The 16,652-nt window shown below is 40.5% G+C and overlaps 1 long non-coding RNA gene across 1 annotated transcript in view; it reads left to right on the top strand.

Moving 5' to 3' along the window:
* Positions 1-2,268: 2,268 nt before the first annotated feature.
* The window catches only part of LOC149868293 (uncharacterized), a 47,281-nt gene continuing 32,897 nt past the window's right edge, over positions 2,269-16,652 (top strand). The window contains exon 1 of the long non-coding RNA XR_016440967.1: positions 2,269-2,494. This is a non-coding gene — a long non-coding RNA (uncharacterized LOC149868293). The remainder of the gene's footprint in view (positions 2,495-16,652) is intronic.

The following is a 16,652-nucleotide window of genomic DNA, read 5'->3' as shown; positions in this document are numbered from 1 at the left end:
AATAATTCTATGTATCGCCCTAATACTAAAACAGCAGGTTTCCAGCTTGATACAGGCATTGCATATGAAACAAATTCTCACCATTTTCACAGAAAGTTTGCTCGTGTCTCAGAAGTTAAATAGAAAACTTTTGCTCCTCATTTTTCCAGGTAATGTTGGCATTGAACCAGCAAATATAGCACTTTTACTCATCATACATTTTAGGAAGCTGCATAATATACTATAGCTAAGGTATTTATTAGAGTGTCACAAGTTTCTTGGGATAATAGATCAAATGATAAAATAATGAAATGCCTAATGGAAAGAGAGGGCTTGGATTTTATTGTTATGCTAGTAATTACATGTCTTAGATACAGTTCTCAGTTTTTTGGTAAAGATTGATAGTGCAATATTAGAGATTAGCCTCCTTTCCTGTTTATGAAGTGGGTCATAAACAAGCTGTTAATATTATTTCATAACACGTAAAATTAATAAATTCTGTAAGGCCTATGTACAAATGTTAATGACATTGAGCAGAATTATTACTATGCAATTCATCATTAGAGTCTTAATACCACGACAATATTTACATCCTTCCTTTGCTTCAAATTCAGGAGACAGCACTGTATCTATGGAAAAGCCAAAATAGATCAAATATTATTTTAAACAAAAAATAAATTCTATTATGTTGAAATCAAGTTTAAGATTGAGAAAATCCATGGATCCTCTTCAGGAGCATGATATAGCATGTGGTGTCCACTTTCACAGATTATTCTAGTAGAGGAAATATAAGCCTTGCTCTACGCCTTAAAAAATGCTTCCCTAAACCCCATGCTCAGTCTTGTCAATGCGTGGAGACACAATTATAAAATAACTTCCTTTAGCTTAACATTTGAAGTCAGTCTTCTTGCATGTGGCTGTCACTTCCATGTATGCTTCAGATGTTCCCTAAGGATATCACTGTACATACCTAGCTTACCTCCAATCAGCAGAAGCGGACATCCTAATCAGACACACAAGGACACTGGAACTCTGAAATACGAAAGTGATAGGCCTCTTGGGAATACAATCTCAGGATAACACTCTACTTTATAATTATCAGTGTTACAGTCTGAAAGTCACATTTAGAACATTATTTATTATACCTTGCCATGGAGCTTAGCAATATATGCAAAAGGTGAATTGAAAGTCTTTTAACCTGCCAAATCCTTGCTTCAAAGTAATTTTCCCCTTCAGTAATGGTTGAGTATTTCTGTAACAGAGGCCCTGAACACACAAAGATTTTTTTTAAGAAAGATGAACCATTTGGGGCAATAGCTTACTCCATCCTCAGCTTGAAAAAAGAATTAGGTTCTATTGTGGACAGGGCAAAACATTTTCATCCCAACACACAAACGCACAACCCTACGAAGAAAGAGTGTTGCATCTTTTGAGTTGTTTCCTTTAAGAAAATTATCTAGTGGTTGCCAACAAATCCTTCCTGGCACCCTATGCGATGTTGTCTAAACACTGTAAGAGGAACAATACAATCTTCTACATAGGCACCAATCTTCCATTCTGTTATGCTTTCTATTTGGAAATGATGATGAGGTAGTGCTTTAAAAATAATTAGGTATCTAAAGTGGGAACTCATGTGTCTCAGTCCAAACTTGTAAACCTAAAAACTTTACCTTCAGCTGTTGCCTAATTCTAGGGGTACCTAAATTCCATAACAACTTAGGTCTTTTTACTTTAAAGGATCCTGCATACCTTTGGGTCTGCTGCTCTGTGCTCTCAGAAGTGTCTTCATCTTTGTCAAAAATTAAAGTGTTTGATTTCAGATGCCGATGGCAAAAGGTCAGATGACAAAGGGTCAGAAGCTAACACAGCAAACTCTGTGGTTGTAATTTATCCCTCTGTATTAACAGTGTTGCATATACACACCCCTATCTGTGCCTCATTTCAAATTACTTGAGTTCTCATACGAGAAAGAATCTGACCTTGACGGCCCAGCACAAAAGATAAAGTATCTATAGTAACGAAATTAGCTAACTTTAGTGAAGTTGTAAAATTAATTAAATATACTATGCGCGCCATCCTGTGACCAAACAGAACCAGTACCACCCAAGTAAAAATAACCCCCCTTTTTTATGAAACCTGAGCAAACAAAGAAAGCACAAGTGCCAATTAATAATTTATAATTGGCGTATAGTAATTGGTCACCTGTGAAAAGTATAACTTTGAAAGAACTCCCGCCCAAAGCAGAGAACTGCGTATACACTCAAGAAGAACAGATCATGCATGAATATTTCTCTCCGCCTACGTTATCTTTTGGCGTATCCCCGTTTATCTCTCTATCTCTGGCGTTATCTTTCTTATCAAGAGTTCCCGGTAATCTGCAAACTGCAAAAGCTTATATGAATCGCTCAGAAGCAACTGTCTTACCCACCCTGTAAATGCTGGGTAACATGATATCTGCTTGCTGTAACTGAATAAATAAATCAACTCCACTGCCTGCGCTCTAACCATCAGAAGCGTAAGTAAAATAAATCTTTTGTAAAAACATCATGCTGTGTTTAAATCATCCTGACTCCTGTTCCCCGTTATCACCCACCTGCCCCGTCATAAATCCCCCCTCCTCGCGCCAAGCTGGTCGTGTCGACCCAGGCTCGCAGGTCAAGGGTGCACCGGCATATGGGGTGCGACAATCTTGACTAGGCTGAGCAGCTCAGTCCCTCTCTCCCACCTAAGTCTCTTCCTTTGAAGCAACTGTACAGAAAGAATTATTGATTCCATGGTCCAGAAATAGGAAGCAAGAGAGAAAATAACTGCGAATCTGGTGGTTGGGACATTCGTGAGAGAGGGAAGGGACAGAGGTTCCAGTGCCTAAACCAAAAACTTTATGGATTTAATTAAGTTACTACCCTTTAAAAGAAATGGGTGCTTTCTGCTTCATTTTTGAAAGACCCAACTTGGGTACCTCCTGTCAGGGGAGAATTCCTGATTAAAAACCCATTGTGGATGTTGCACTTACTATAGCCTTGAATAAGAAAACTAATCCCCAGAAAAGTACAGGGCTTGGGCACACCCCTGTCCTCAGTGTGCTCATCTATATGTTCATTAAAGTGCTGTAATTATGGCACATTAAGATTAGTACTAAACTTAATGTGCTATAATCAGCACTACTGCGCATTAGCGCAAAGAATGGTCTTTTTTTGACATTCATGCACAGTAGTCTAAATCTAAGTCTAGTCATTGTTCGATATCTACTAATATACAAATAAATTGCCTTCAACATATATTGAGATGTGGAGTCCCAGTCGTTGTGAGGATCTGGTTGTTTTCCCACTGCATATAATGCTTTAGAAACAGATCCAGGTTTCAGTTAACTCAGTGAATTCTGTGTGGCTATGAGACGAATGGAGCAGAAAAAGGGTAAATCAAATGGGAAGGAATGAAAGTATATTCCCTCCTGTCTGTCCTCTGTGAACCTCTGGTCTAAAAAGGCTGTGAAACCATTCAGCTACTAAACTAGGATGAGGCTATATATTGTGGGCTATGGTTTGGACATAGGATTATCCAGCTACTACAAAACAGATTCATTTTACATATTTGAAGCATAAAGCAAATCATAAAAGTATATGGAGGAAAACAGAAATATAAGCATGTGCATTACTAAAAAGTGTCCTTTTTAAGTAGTTAAAGGTACTCAGCTTTTAGCCTTGTATCTCACAAAGCACTGGAGATATGTATCAACAGCTTTCTTATACAGATTCTTTAATAATTTACTTTCTATAGACATTTACTTTAAAAAAAACACTTTGTAAAGGTTTGGGAAGGATGTTGCTCACTATATCCTTCCATATAAAATGACATTGCTTCTAAAAGACTTAGGGTATGTCCACATGACCTAGGGCTATATCGATCTAAATGCAGATCTGTGTAGATGTTCAAGGTTAGATTGAGCAAAAACTGACTGGCTCAAACTAAATTAATTCATCTAAGGGATGAACTAACTTGGATCAGAAACAGGTTAACCCTATACAGTGAATGTCTGTACATGTTTGGAGTGTAGCCCTGGGGCTTGGAAAGCCCAGCCACTCACCCCAGTAAGAAAAGGCCACAAATTGTGATTGATTTGCACTTTGGGAAAAGAGGTTGTTTAAGCAGTCTTTTTTCACTGTTAGACCCTCCCTCCCTCTTCACTTCTCATCCCCTCAGCCTCCTTTGTTATTTTCTCCAGGCATCGAACATGATGGAGATTAGGGATTTTTTCTGTGTATTTTGTGACAGGTTCCAGCTAACTAGGATTTGATTCATGGCTATGGCATCATCAAAAAGGCCCAGTCAAGACATTTGAATGCAGTTCTCAATAATCAGATTTCCTAGGCATACATACTTTTTATAATACATGTAAGTAGGAGTTGTGGCTACCCTAGAACCATAACTGTATTTCCTGAATGATGTGCACTAAAATTTTCCTGTATTCAGCCACGGTATTAATGCAGATTTTTGTATTGAGTTGTAAATATTTTAAATCATTCCAGTTTACCATTATTATTGTACTATATACTTGTCTTTTCAGCCAAGTTAAATGATAAAACTCCCTAGTAATGCAATTTTATTCTTTGACACCTTAACTAATGTCTATAGACCTCTTGCAATGTAAAATATATATGCATACAAACATGCTGTAAAAGAAGTCATAGCTTGTTAAGTATATCCTGCTATGCAAGCTTATATGTTTAATAATAAAAAGTACAATATTGTGCACAGATAATAGGTGTTGCAACAAAAAGAGCACACTTGAACAGCTTAGCTCTATCTTTGGAATTAACTGTGTTCCACCTCTTACACATGTGCAAAAATTATTTTAGACCATATTTTCATCTTGAGCCCAACAGTAGACACCCAAAATCGCTTTGTCTCATGGAGGTTCAAGAGGTTTATTTTAGCAGGAACTTAGCAAAAATCTTAATTCCAGTCACATGAGTTATTAATCCTGTCCATAGACCAGTAACGAATTTTGATGACCACATCATATATGCTATCTAATATCTAAATGATTGATTTACATTTAAAATACTTTTGGCTCTCTGTTATGAAGTCCTGCTGAATACGGGTACTTAGTCCAGGTACAGATATTACACTTTTACCAGTATAAGTGATCAGAAATTGGTATGGTACATAAAATCGGTCTATACTTGTAACAGAACAGAAGTTCAGCACATAGATTGGGTTAAAAATGGCAGAACCCAGTATAAGATTTCCACCCCTCACCGAAGGGAGAACCAATTCTGTTCACTAGCAATCTAAATTATGCTGCTTACAGAAAACCACGTAACTTAGATCAAATCCTCCTCTGGCTTTTTGAATGTCTGCACCTAGCCTTAGAGAACTCCAAGTGTGGAGCACCCATAGGTTATTGTGGACCTTCTGCAAGTCATTTTCTGATTTGCTTCTCATGTAGTGGAATGCTGTTAAACTGGAAATTGCTTTTTAGAAACACTAATATTTTTTAATGAATTAGCATTACTGGATTTTGGTTGGTTTGTTTATTCCCAAATTTAACTTGGTGATTGTTTTGTATAACTTCAAAAACCCATCAAAAATATTGTCAAGAATCAGGCTGGAAATTCAATTCTAAAACGAAATATCATTATTTTGAAATGTAACATATTGGCACTTGATAAAAATGTACTTCAACAGATTTCTTTGGTAATGTTGGCAGAAGGCATGAATAAAGGGACAGATGGAGCAGATAGGAATAAGACATCATGTAAGCATTTATAATTCAGCACATACTCCCATGAATATGTGCACACCCATACACACACACACACACACACACACATATGCACTAGCATCCCCAAATCCCCTTGCCCACTGTCCTAACAAAATCTTAAGGAATGCTGGCAACACAGAAGTTAAGTCTCCAGTCATGCGCAGATAACATCTAGTCATGGAAAATTCCACAGCGTGCCCAGCACGTGCCCCTGAGTGACCTGTGGAGATGTCAATCAGCCATGACCGACTTTCAGCCCTGCGCATGCTCGGTTGCCACATAAAGCTCAGACCTGCACATGCTCAGTGTGTCATAAGCATGATGTCAGCATCTAGAAAATTCCTCCAACCGGACACCCTGATTGGCTGGAGGGCCACTTTAAAAGCTCTCTGACCCCACCTTTGGTGTGGGTTGGTGTGTATCGGTGGGTGCGTGAGTGTTGGCATTAGTGTGTGTCATTGGTGCAGTAGGAGAGAAAGGAACTGCTCTATCTGAAGGCAGAGGCTGCTTAGGCAGGGACTGTTAGTAAGAGAGAGTTTGGAATCTAATTTCCCAGTTCCGTTCTTGAGTCCGCACAGCGACTTACCTTTATTTTTCATGTTTGATCTTCTGGTTACGAACTGTATGCTTTCTGGTTTTGACTACATCTCTACGATTTCTGCAATTTGGATCCTTCGACCCGGCTACTGTTTATCTGGCTCTGGACTGATTTTGTTTGTTTTCACCGACTACGGATTTGGCTCGTCCTTCTATTGAATACTGCATTCTCCGGTTTTGACCTCGGCATTCCTTCGACTACCCATCGTTGTCCTGACGGGACTGGCGTCACGGATCGACACCGAGTTACAGTTTTGTTATAGTTTGTGTGTTCTCCCGTTTATGAGCTGTTGACCAGCCCTGGGACTTATCCGACAGGCTTGTCTTGTCGGGGAACCTCGTGGGCCAACAGACAGACCCCTTCATTGTTCTCTGTTGTTTAATGTTTTAAGACTGTAACTGAAGACATCGCTGCCTATGCCTAAAGTGTAAGTTAAATAAATTCATCTTCATTCAAATCCACTACAGGTCCGTATCTCCTGACTCCACGCCAATAATCCCACCTGTCCGTATCTGATTGCCACCCCAGCCCACCATGACCTTGAGGCCCGATTAATTCTGTTCGGTTTACCCCGACACCCACCTGCATACATCAATCAGCTGAAGTTGTGACTAAAGTACCCCGAGATGCTGATTCTGCCTATGGAAGAGCATGGACTCTCCAGTGCTACTCATGGTGCCTTATTCCCTCCTCCATCCCCCTTCCTCACCCTCCCTTCCCCCCATACACTTCTGGGCACAGGACTGCACCTCCCACAACAAAGCCTTGGGGGGTGGGGGGTGGAGGGTTTAGTGCAGCCCACTCACGTTGCTCACCCCTCTGCCCTCCAGATACACTACAGAGTGTAGGGTTGTGCCTGCCCAGATCCCTATGGCTGGACTGTGCAAGGCTGCACTTGCCATGAAAAAGATCCCTGGGTGGAAAGGGGCCCATACTAGCACCCCCTCTAAGTTAGCACCTGGAACTAGTGCCCCCCACACTCCACCCTAGTCACATTACTGCTACCAGATAAGGCAACTATTCCACCTACAATTCTGAATGGTACTGAGGGGCCTTCTTTCACGAAGCAACAACAAAGAACAGTACAAGGATTTGCTGTCACCCCTTCTGAGAACATGAATCAAAATAGCTAAGTCTCCTATCCCTGTGGAGATAGTTATTTGTTAAACCTAAATCCAGCTCTGTGTGATTCATTTCTGGTCTCATCCAGCTAACACAGCAGGAAATGCAAAAAAATGGCACTGGAAATTGATACAAAAGCATATTTGGCTGCCAAAATAGCAACAACAAAAAATCCACTCACATTTTTTCATAGAACAATTTTGGATTTTTTAAGATTTTCTTACCCTTTTAAAAAGTGTTGGTAACCAAGAATGAAGCCATTTGTTTGAATAGAAACTGTTCTTAAGAGGATGTTACCCAACTCTCATAAACTTGCAGTATTTTATATCATTATTAGATCATTTGAAAAATATTATACATACAACACATCTGCCATTTCTAGCAAATATAACTGGGAGTCAATATTAAATGATGTTTGATTCTCATGTTTTCCCCTGAAATTTCAGTGAAGGTGAATAATGTTAATTTGTACCATGTACAGTTTGAATCAACAGATGGCTCAGTATTTGCACATTTCTCAAATTCCTCATTTTGTTTCTAGTTGAGAAAATTTATGGAGGCAAAGTAAAACCCAGTTTTAAGTGGAGGTCTTGAAGTGCTCTGCTTAATTATATTCAGCTGAATTAAATGTAACCTCAATCTAGCAGATGAGGTGGTTCTCACAAGTGTAGTAGGTCCCAGCTGCTATATATATTTACAGCTTCCTATTCCTATAAATTCATAATCATTGCCTTCCAGATGTCTAAAGGCCAAAATATGAATTTTAGGTAGATAATATATTTAGGAACTCTTAGCTTTGAAGAACTAGTTTTAAAAGCAGAACTTTCTGTCACGTGTAAGAGAAAATATTACTTAATGAAGTATGTTTTCAAAAACTATGTATTTTATACTCTTATCATTGGTCATTGGTGCATGATCAATGTAAAGTAAGATTTCTTTTCTCTTTATTTTACAATTACTTTTCTTACACATTAGTTCCGTTACTGTTAACTTATCCTCTCATCTGAGTTCTATAATTGGCAGACATTTAAATTCAAATGGAGTATTTTTGTAGAAAACATACAACAAATGTAGAGCTAGTTGAATTAATCATGAATAATGTTTGTTTTAAACTTAGTCCTTTTTTTTGTTCACACACTATTCTGACTGCTAATAGACATTCCATTATATGTGTTCATTATACAGGTCATGCAACTAAATTTATTAGTTACCCATAAATAGTTCTCTTCAACTATTTTGTACTTGCTATTAGTTATTTGTGGCAGTATAATTTCTGTTCTCTGGTTAGACAGCTGGAACCTTTTAAGAAGCAGAATAGCAAAATAAATAATTGACATCAGGTATGAATTTTGAAAAGAATAATCACTTTAATCAAATGCATGGAGCTCTTTGGATTCTCAACCATTTTACAAATACTGAGCAGCAATCCAAAGATGTCTAAACTAGAAAAAACCTGACCTGACAAACTATTATGACTTAAATTTATTGCTTTTCTTCCCAGATTGTTTCTCTGGTGATCAACCAGCTCAAGGAAAAGTTATGATTAGGTATGCATAGATAAATATACACCTTCTAATACAATATATATTTTGAAAATAATATTTAGTTAACTTTTTCCTTGGAAGGACCTAAGTTTTGCAGTGTTTCCTGTTAGTACTCAATCCCTATCAATTAAAAAAAATGTTAAAATATGTGTAATGAAAATACATAAGAACAGAGAAGGATAAACCAGAATTAGGTAAAACTTCCATATTACCTAAACATTTTCCATTTTAACTGACAAAACAAGCACTTTGCAGTATGTTCTCACTATAATTTAATTACTTTCAGTAAATAAGTGTCCACTTAACGTAAATGTGATCCTACTGGGTTCAGCAAGATCAAAGTTCTGTTTAGATTTGCTATTTTTTTAAGATACATTATACTCTATCATATAACTCTTATAGGGGTTTTGATACTGAGCAGTTCTCTGTCACTTATTATAACCAAGAAGCAATAATGTTTATTTTGGGTGTCTCATCAACAACTTGCTTCAGAATGATTTTATTGTACATCACATGACTTGCTAACATGATACTTTCACTGGTTCTGCAGTCTAGCTGAAATCTAGTTAGTGACTGATCCAATAGCATAGATTTAAATATAGTTAAATAACAGGTATCCTTTTCCTGCACACTCTGAGAATCTTTGGACCTGTTAACACCATACTACCGTTATTCTCCTTTTCATCCCTTCACATCTACATCCTCAACATTGCATGTAATGCTGCTCCTTTCCTCCTGGAGAAGCTTCAACCTTGAAATATAAATAGTTCCGTTTCCCATATCACTTGCATCATTAACTTGAGACATTTTCCTAGCTTTTGTGCTATTTTCAGTGCTGTTTACACTGGACCATGATGTCTGCATTCTTGGTTAGTCTCTTTGTCCTTCTTAATACCTTCAGATGGAGCCTTTGCACTTCTTTTGAACCCCTTCTTCTGCCTCAAAGATCCAGGTAAAAAGCAGTGAAGTTATAATCTCATTCTGATGTCACAGTATTTATTGGACACCTTTGTCAACAGTTTCAATGATTGGCAGATTATTCTGAGTAGTTTGATCACATCTACTTTCCATCCTTTTCTCCCAGTGAGATAGGTAGCAATATTTTTCCTTCATTTTCCATGCACCATTCAAACAAAATGACTTTAATACAGGCAAATACAAAGTTATCCACTTATGAACAAGTAATGCACTCCATAGCTATATAGTGGGGACTGTACCCTAGAAAGCAATGACTCATTGTGGATAGGCAATTCAATATGTGCTCCCAAAGAAATGCTATTGTTAATGTAAACCTTTTATATATAAAGAAGGGAGCAATGAACAGAAGAGGAAGGTGATTTTAACTCTGCATATATCCTTGATGAGACCAATACTAAAATATTGCTTCTACTTTTTCTACTTGCATTATCAGCATGATCAATACAAGGATAAGATGCAGAAACGAGCCACAAAAATGATTTAAGGTTTAGAGAAAATGTCTTACTCTGTGAGACCTAAGGAGCTCATTCTGTTTAGTTTATGAAGAAGAAAACTGAGGTGAGCTGATTATGATGTTTAAATACTGACACTGAAAAAAAAGATACTGAGTACAAAAGGGGTCTCTAACCCAACTGAGAAAGGCAAAACAAAAACCAGTAACACATTCAAATAGAAAACAAAGCACATTTTTAAAATAATTAGAGTGATAAACATTTAGAAAAAAGCTATTCTGATTAATGGTGGACTGTCCATAGTTTGATGTTTTCACTGGCATCAAGACTGGGTGTCTTTCTGGTAGATAAGCTTTAATCTATCCCAGATGTTGCATCACATAAACTAGTGGTCTCAATACAGAGGAAGCAATATAAGATATAAAGACCTGAGATATAGAGAAGTACTAACTATACGATTGGAAGGTTCCTGGTCTTGAACTCTATGAATCTGTGAATGTTTGTTTTCATCTTCATCCCCAATGGTCAGCTCTATACAAAATCAATTCTTGCTTTCACTGCTCCCAAGGTTTAATAAGGATTTTTTCTCTGAAAATACTAAATCGGTACCATTCATACTTCTTGGGCACATCTACATAAGATGCAGTACTGCACATTAGTATCGCTTACTGCTCTACATATGTCGGTGCTTACTGCACAGTAAAAACCCTTAAGCCCGCTTACATTTGTTACTTGAAATGCTGAGGGACAAGGCAGAAGTGCTGCACCAGTTTGAGCAGGGCAGATGCTCCAATGCCCACATTTATGAGGACCTGTCAGACCAGATGCAGGAGCATGGTTGCCACAGCATGCTGCATTAAGATCAAGGTCTTGTGGGTGCAGTGGGGTGCCGTGACTGACCACAATTGTTGGTTCAGCTGTGCCCATAAATCCATACCCTTTATGCAGCAACTGACAGCCATTCTTGCACCTTAGAACCCAGGCCACAGCTGTGCAGTATATACCATGACGGGTGTCCTACCTGAGCCCCCACTCATTACCAGTGAGGAGGACTGTGCTGAGCCACCAGCCTTGACAGCCCTGTCCACATGGTAAGCCACACAATGTGGGGAAGGCCCTCCCTGCCCCAGGCCTCATCCCTGCTCCCAGCTTGCTGTACTCATAGATTTCGTAGACATTTGGGTTGGAAGAGACCTTGGAAGATCATCGAGGGCAGGAAGTCAGCTGCGATCATAGGATCCCAGCAAGATAAGCATCCAATTTTCTCTTGAAGGTGTTCAATGTAGGTGCTTGAACGACCACCAATGGCATGCTGTTTCAGGCCTTGGGGGGCTTGGACAGTAAAAAAATTCTTCCTTATGTCCAGCCTGAAACAGTCTCACAGTAGTTTATGACCATTTGAACTCGTCATCCCTTGGGGCACTCTGGTGAACAAATGTTCCCCCAGATCCTGGTGGTCACCCCTGATAAATTTATAGGTAGCCATCAGATCACCCCTGATCCTGCACTTTTCCAGGCTAAAGAGCCCCATGGCTCTCAGCCTGTCATCGTAAGGTCTGTTTTCCTGACTCCTGATCATGCATGTGGCTCTTCTCTGGACCCTCTCAAGCTTGTCCACATCCTTTTTGGATTGTGGGGCCCAAAACTGGACGCACTACTCCCGTTGCGACCTCACTGAGGCCAAGTACAAGGGGAGAATGACTTCCCTGAATTTGCTTGAGAAGCATCTATGGATGCAAGCCAGGGTTTTGGTCGCTTTAGTAACTGCAGCATCACATTGAAGGCTCATGTTCATCTTTTGGTCAATGATGACCCCCAAGTCTCTTTCTTCCATAGTGCTAGCCAATGTAGCACTGCCAAGCCTATAAGGATGCTGCAAGTGTTTCTTCCCAAGGTGGAGAACCTTGCATTTTTTCGTGTTAAACACCATCAGGTTCTTGTCCGCCCATTTGCTGAGCCTGTCCAGGTCAGCCTCCATCACCCGCCTGTCTTCTGGCATGGATGTTTTACCCCAAAGTTTGGTGTCATCGGCAAACTTGGCCAGTTCACTCCTGACTCCAATGTCCACATCATTAATGAAGGTGTTGAACAATATAGGTCCAAAAACAGAGCCTCACTGGTCACAGGGCACCATGACGATTGACTTCCATCAATTACCACTCTCTGGGTCCAACCACAGAGCCAGTTCTCCAGCCAGTGAATTGTGGTGGACCCAACTCCACAATTGGCCAGTTTTGCCAAGAGGTGGTCATGGGATACCAGATCAAAGGCTTTTTTGAAGTCAAGATATATGTCATCAATCTCTTCTCCCTTGTCCAGATGATAGGTCACCTGGTCATAAAAGGAAATGAGATTGGTCAAGCAAGACCTTACCCGCAACAAACCCATGCTGGCTATGCCTGACTGGCTGATCCCAACAAACCCATGCTGGTCATCCCTGATGACTCCTGATGACTCTTCACCTATGGCTATCTCTGACTGGCTGTCTTTCTATTCACACATTCACATAGCTTTCCAGGCCTTCTCCTGATTTGGTCTGTTCCCTCAAAACCAGAATTCAGCCCCCCTGCTGCTCTGGGGCCTTGTAGCTGGTGTCACTTATTTCATGTTATGGGACAGTATGGTTCCCAGGCTATGTATCCTTGTTGTGTTAGACAATCTGTCTGCCTTGAAGGCTGTGATCTTTCAATTCTCAGGCAGTGTCCATCCATTGGACTTGTTGTGCTAGACAGCCTATCTGCTTCCAGGGCTATGTGGAATTCTGTGTGTGAAACCCAGGCTCTTACAAATCAATTAACCCCTGGTGCCCATCTTGACCCCTTACCTATATCTATACCTATAAAACAATTCCCCAAAAAACAGACCTTTGAATATCATTTTCAAGCCAACAGTGGGCAGGTGATGGGGATGTAAGTCCTGTCCAGGGCCCCAATACACTGGGGGAATCCCAGTGCATGGAACCCTACCACCACTGCCAGGTCCTCACACACCTCCAAGACAGTTACCCCAGCAGTGGTCTTGCCCATGCCAAACAGGTGTCTAAGGTACCAGAGGCTGGAAGCTGTGGCCAGCTTCAGCACAATGAGGGCCAGCCTAGTCTCTACAATGTCCTGCCACTCCAAGAGGGGCCAGAGCTGCTGAAGTAGATCCTAAAAGGGAGCCCAAGCAGTGGTCAACATGGTGGGCCAGCAGCCAGCAGGAGTGTGAAGCACTGGTCATCATTGTCAGGGGCAGGGGCTGGAGCAGCCATAGCATGGGGAGTCAGAGCGGCCAAAGAGAAATCTGTCCTTGTGCTGGACATGCTGCTTCTAAGCAAGAAAGGGGCTGGCCAGAGAGCAGAGTGAGCCTGTCTTTTAAAGATAGCTGCTGGGTGTTGGCAGCTGTAGCCAGAGCCTAAAGCTTGTACCGGTGCTGTCAGGGGCTCATTGCAGCGCTGCAGGAAACTGGGTGCAAATCTCCTCCCTAATCCCTGCATGTGTAGATGTCTGCCTGAAATCACTTACACCAGAGTAAATTTAAGCCAGAGAAAATGCATGTTGTCATGGAAAATTTTTGAGTATGTACTGCTAACACAGAAGAGGTTAAACTGACATGTGCGGTTTGAAGCTGTGAGTGGAAATTTCCAAGGCTCACCCAGTCTTTGCCCCCTGGGTGACCTGCGGAGCTGTCAATCATTGTTAACCTACTTTCCCCACAGACGCATGCTCAGTCAGAACCTGACATGATGTAATTGGACTGGAAATTTCTCTGCGGAGAGCACTCTGATTGGCCACTAAATTGATATAAAAGTTCTGTGAGCCCCTCCCTCGGGGGGAGATCGCGTGGACTGGAGACAGAGGCTGCTGCCGCAGGGACTGTCTCTGAGTCAGGCTTCAGGGCCTATTGATCTCCTCCTTCGACTTCGTTGATAGTTGCTCTTCGTATCGCTTGCTACACCACGGTCTCGATTGTACTCATCTGGCTCCTGATTTACCTTTGAACGGACTAACGGCTTACAGTTTTGGATCACCCTCTGGACTTTGTTTAACCCAGCTCCGGACCATCGACCTCGGCTTCCTTCTTCGATTACGACCTGGCTCAACCCTCTAACCTGACATCTTCGCGGCTTCATCTTCTGGCTACCGACCTCGGCTTTTCATATTCGACCACCCGATTTGTCCATTGCTGTGGACTGGCGTCACGCGACTCGTTACCTACACATTACAGTTCGTTTTATGTCACATCCATTAATGAGCTGTTGACCAGCCCTGGGACTAGGTCTTCGGACTGAACCTCGTGGGCCAACAGACCCCCTTTGTTGTCTGTGCGTTATTACTGTAACCGAAGAAAGCAACTGTGTGCCTCCGCTTCAAAGCGTGAGTAAAATAAACCATCTTTGTTAAACCAATATGCCTGGGTACTTCTCAGACTCCAAAGCCACTAATCCCACCTGTCCGTGCCAATAGCCACCACCCAGCCAATCCACCGTGACCGCGACCCCGAGCTTGGCTTGCCAGCTCTGCCGGGTTCATCGCGACACGTGTAGATGGGCCCCTTGTTTAATCTTCTTCTAGACTTTGCTTTGTTTTCTGGTTAATCAACCTCTCTTCCTTTCTGTGTAATGACTGCTGCCTTCAGGTTTTACATCCCCTGGGCTGAGCAATTATATGAAATAACTATGTTTTTAAAACTGGCAGCTTCTTATAGCAATTTACAGAAATGCTGCAACAGCAGCTAGTATTCAAGCCACATGAAACCAGACTGATTTCCTCTCTTTCAGGTGTCTTCTCCAAACTGCAGCCTCCTATAATCTGTGTTCTTCCCTCCAGGTTTCATGCAAGTACAACACTATAGTACAGGATTGATGACTATTCATGTATTGTCCATGCAGGTATATGAGCACTGACCCACAATGATTCTGGTTGTTTGATACCTGTGTGGTATTAATAGGTTGCTAATACTAGAGCAAACGTTTATTAAGAAAAAATATCTTTGGTGGGTGATGGTAATTTAGTTTAGCAGTCACAAGCACTGGAAAGAGAATTTGAGGGGATCAGATCCACAAATGGTACAAATCACCATAGTCAATTTATACCAGATGAGGGTAGAGCTTGGTTTCTTTTACCTTCTTCAAGGTCCTGATTAAATCCTGATTTTCTTACAGGGCAAGCTATCAAACTCCACATCATAATAAGAACAAGATCATTTATAATTCTGAAAGATTTCCTTGAAATATCACTGGCCAGATTTTAATATAGAATAAGTAACATGAATAGCATTCAAACAAAAGTGCTTTAATGTTGTGCCTTATCATATAAATCACATTATCTCCTGTTATAAAATCAAAATTTAGTTCCCATTTTTGTAAAACTTCAACAGCACTTACAGTTTTAAAATCCAGTACTTCAAAAATAGAGCAATCCCATAAACTGCCCTCCAAACATTCTCCCCTTCATGGTTTTACAAGTGATACTAAAACAATTAAAATGTTAAATTGCATCAGTTTCCAAAAATGTCATTAAATCCAAAACCATAATAAAGTAAGACTACCACATGTCTTAATTCTATATTGAGTTTGCACTGCCTGTGCCTTTTGCATCTGTTGTTCACTTGAGACAACACCAATATCCTTAAAATTGGATTCAAAGATTGCTTCAAAGCTCTCTTTCTCCTATTCTGTGCATTCAGTGGGACATTAGCCAGTGTAAAATGTCTCTGTCGGGTCAATGCTGCTGACTTGATGATTACACTTTCTGTTCACTTGAACTACTCAATAAATGTGTCTCTGTCTTTTGATGTTTTACCCTCCATCCATTTAGCTTTCCACTTCCATCTCTTTAACATTTGTGTATTTGTGTTCAAATACCTAGAAAAACTAGATCACAAATCTCTCCCTCTCTCTGGCACATGCACATGTGTACATGCACACACGTGTGCACACACACACACAGTATGAGAGAGAAATTTTTGACTTCTTAAACCTTTATTATACAAATATTAAAACAAATGAGAAAGTGAAAAGTGGCCCTCCTAGGGACAAAGCATGAAACACTTATCAGCAACAAAAAACCCATGTCATCAGAGACAGAAATCTTCTCGCCCATACTCCTCATGGGGTTACATGTATAGGACTAACTGTCCATCTTCCACCTTGCAGATTACCCCCTCACTGTCCTAGCATGACACAAACTGGTCCACATTTTGTTGCAAAGTTAAGAGTCCAAAGTCAAATATCC

The sequence above is a fragment of the Crocodylus siamensis genome, chromosome 3 (genome assembly GCF_052110815.1).
Source record: "Crocodylus siamensis isolate JL-2025a chromosome 3, ASM5211081v1, whole genome shotgun sequence".
In the NCBI taxonomy this organism is placed as follows: Eukaryota; Metazoa; Chordata; order Crocodylia; family Crocodylidae; genus Crocodylus; species Crocodylus siamensis.
Note: the sequence above shows the minus strand (reverse complement) of the source record. Positions and strands in the feature narration are given on the sequence as shown.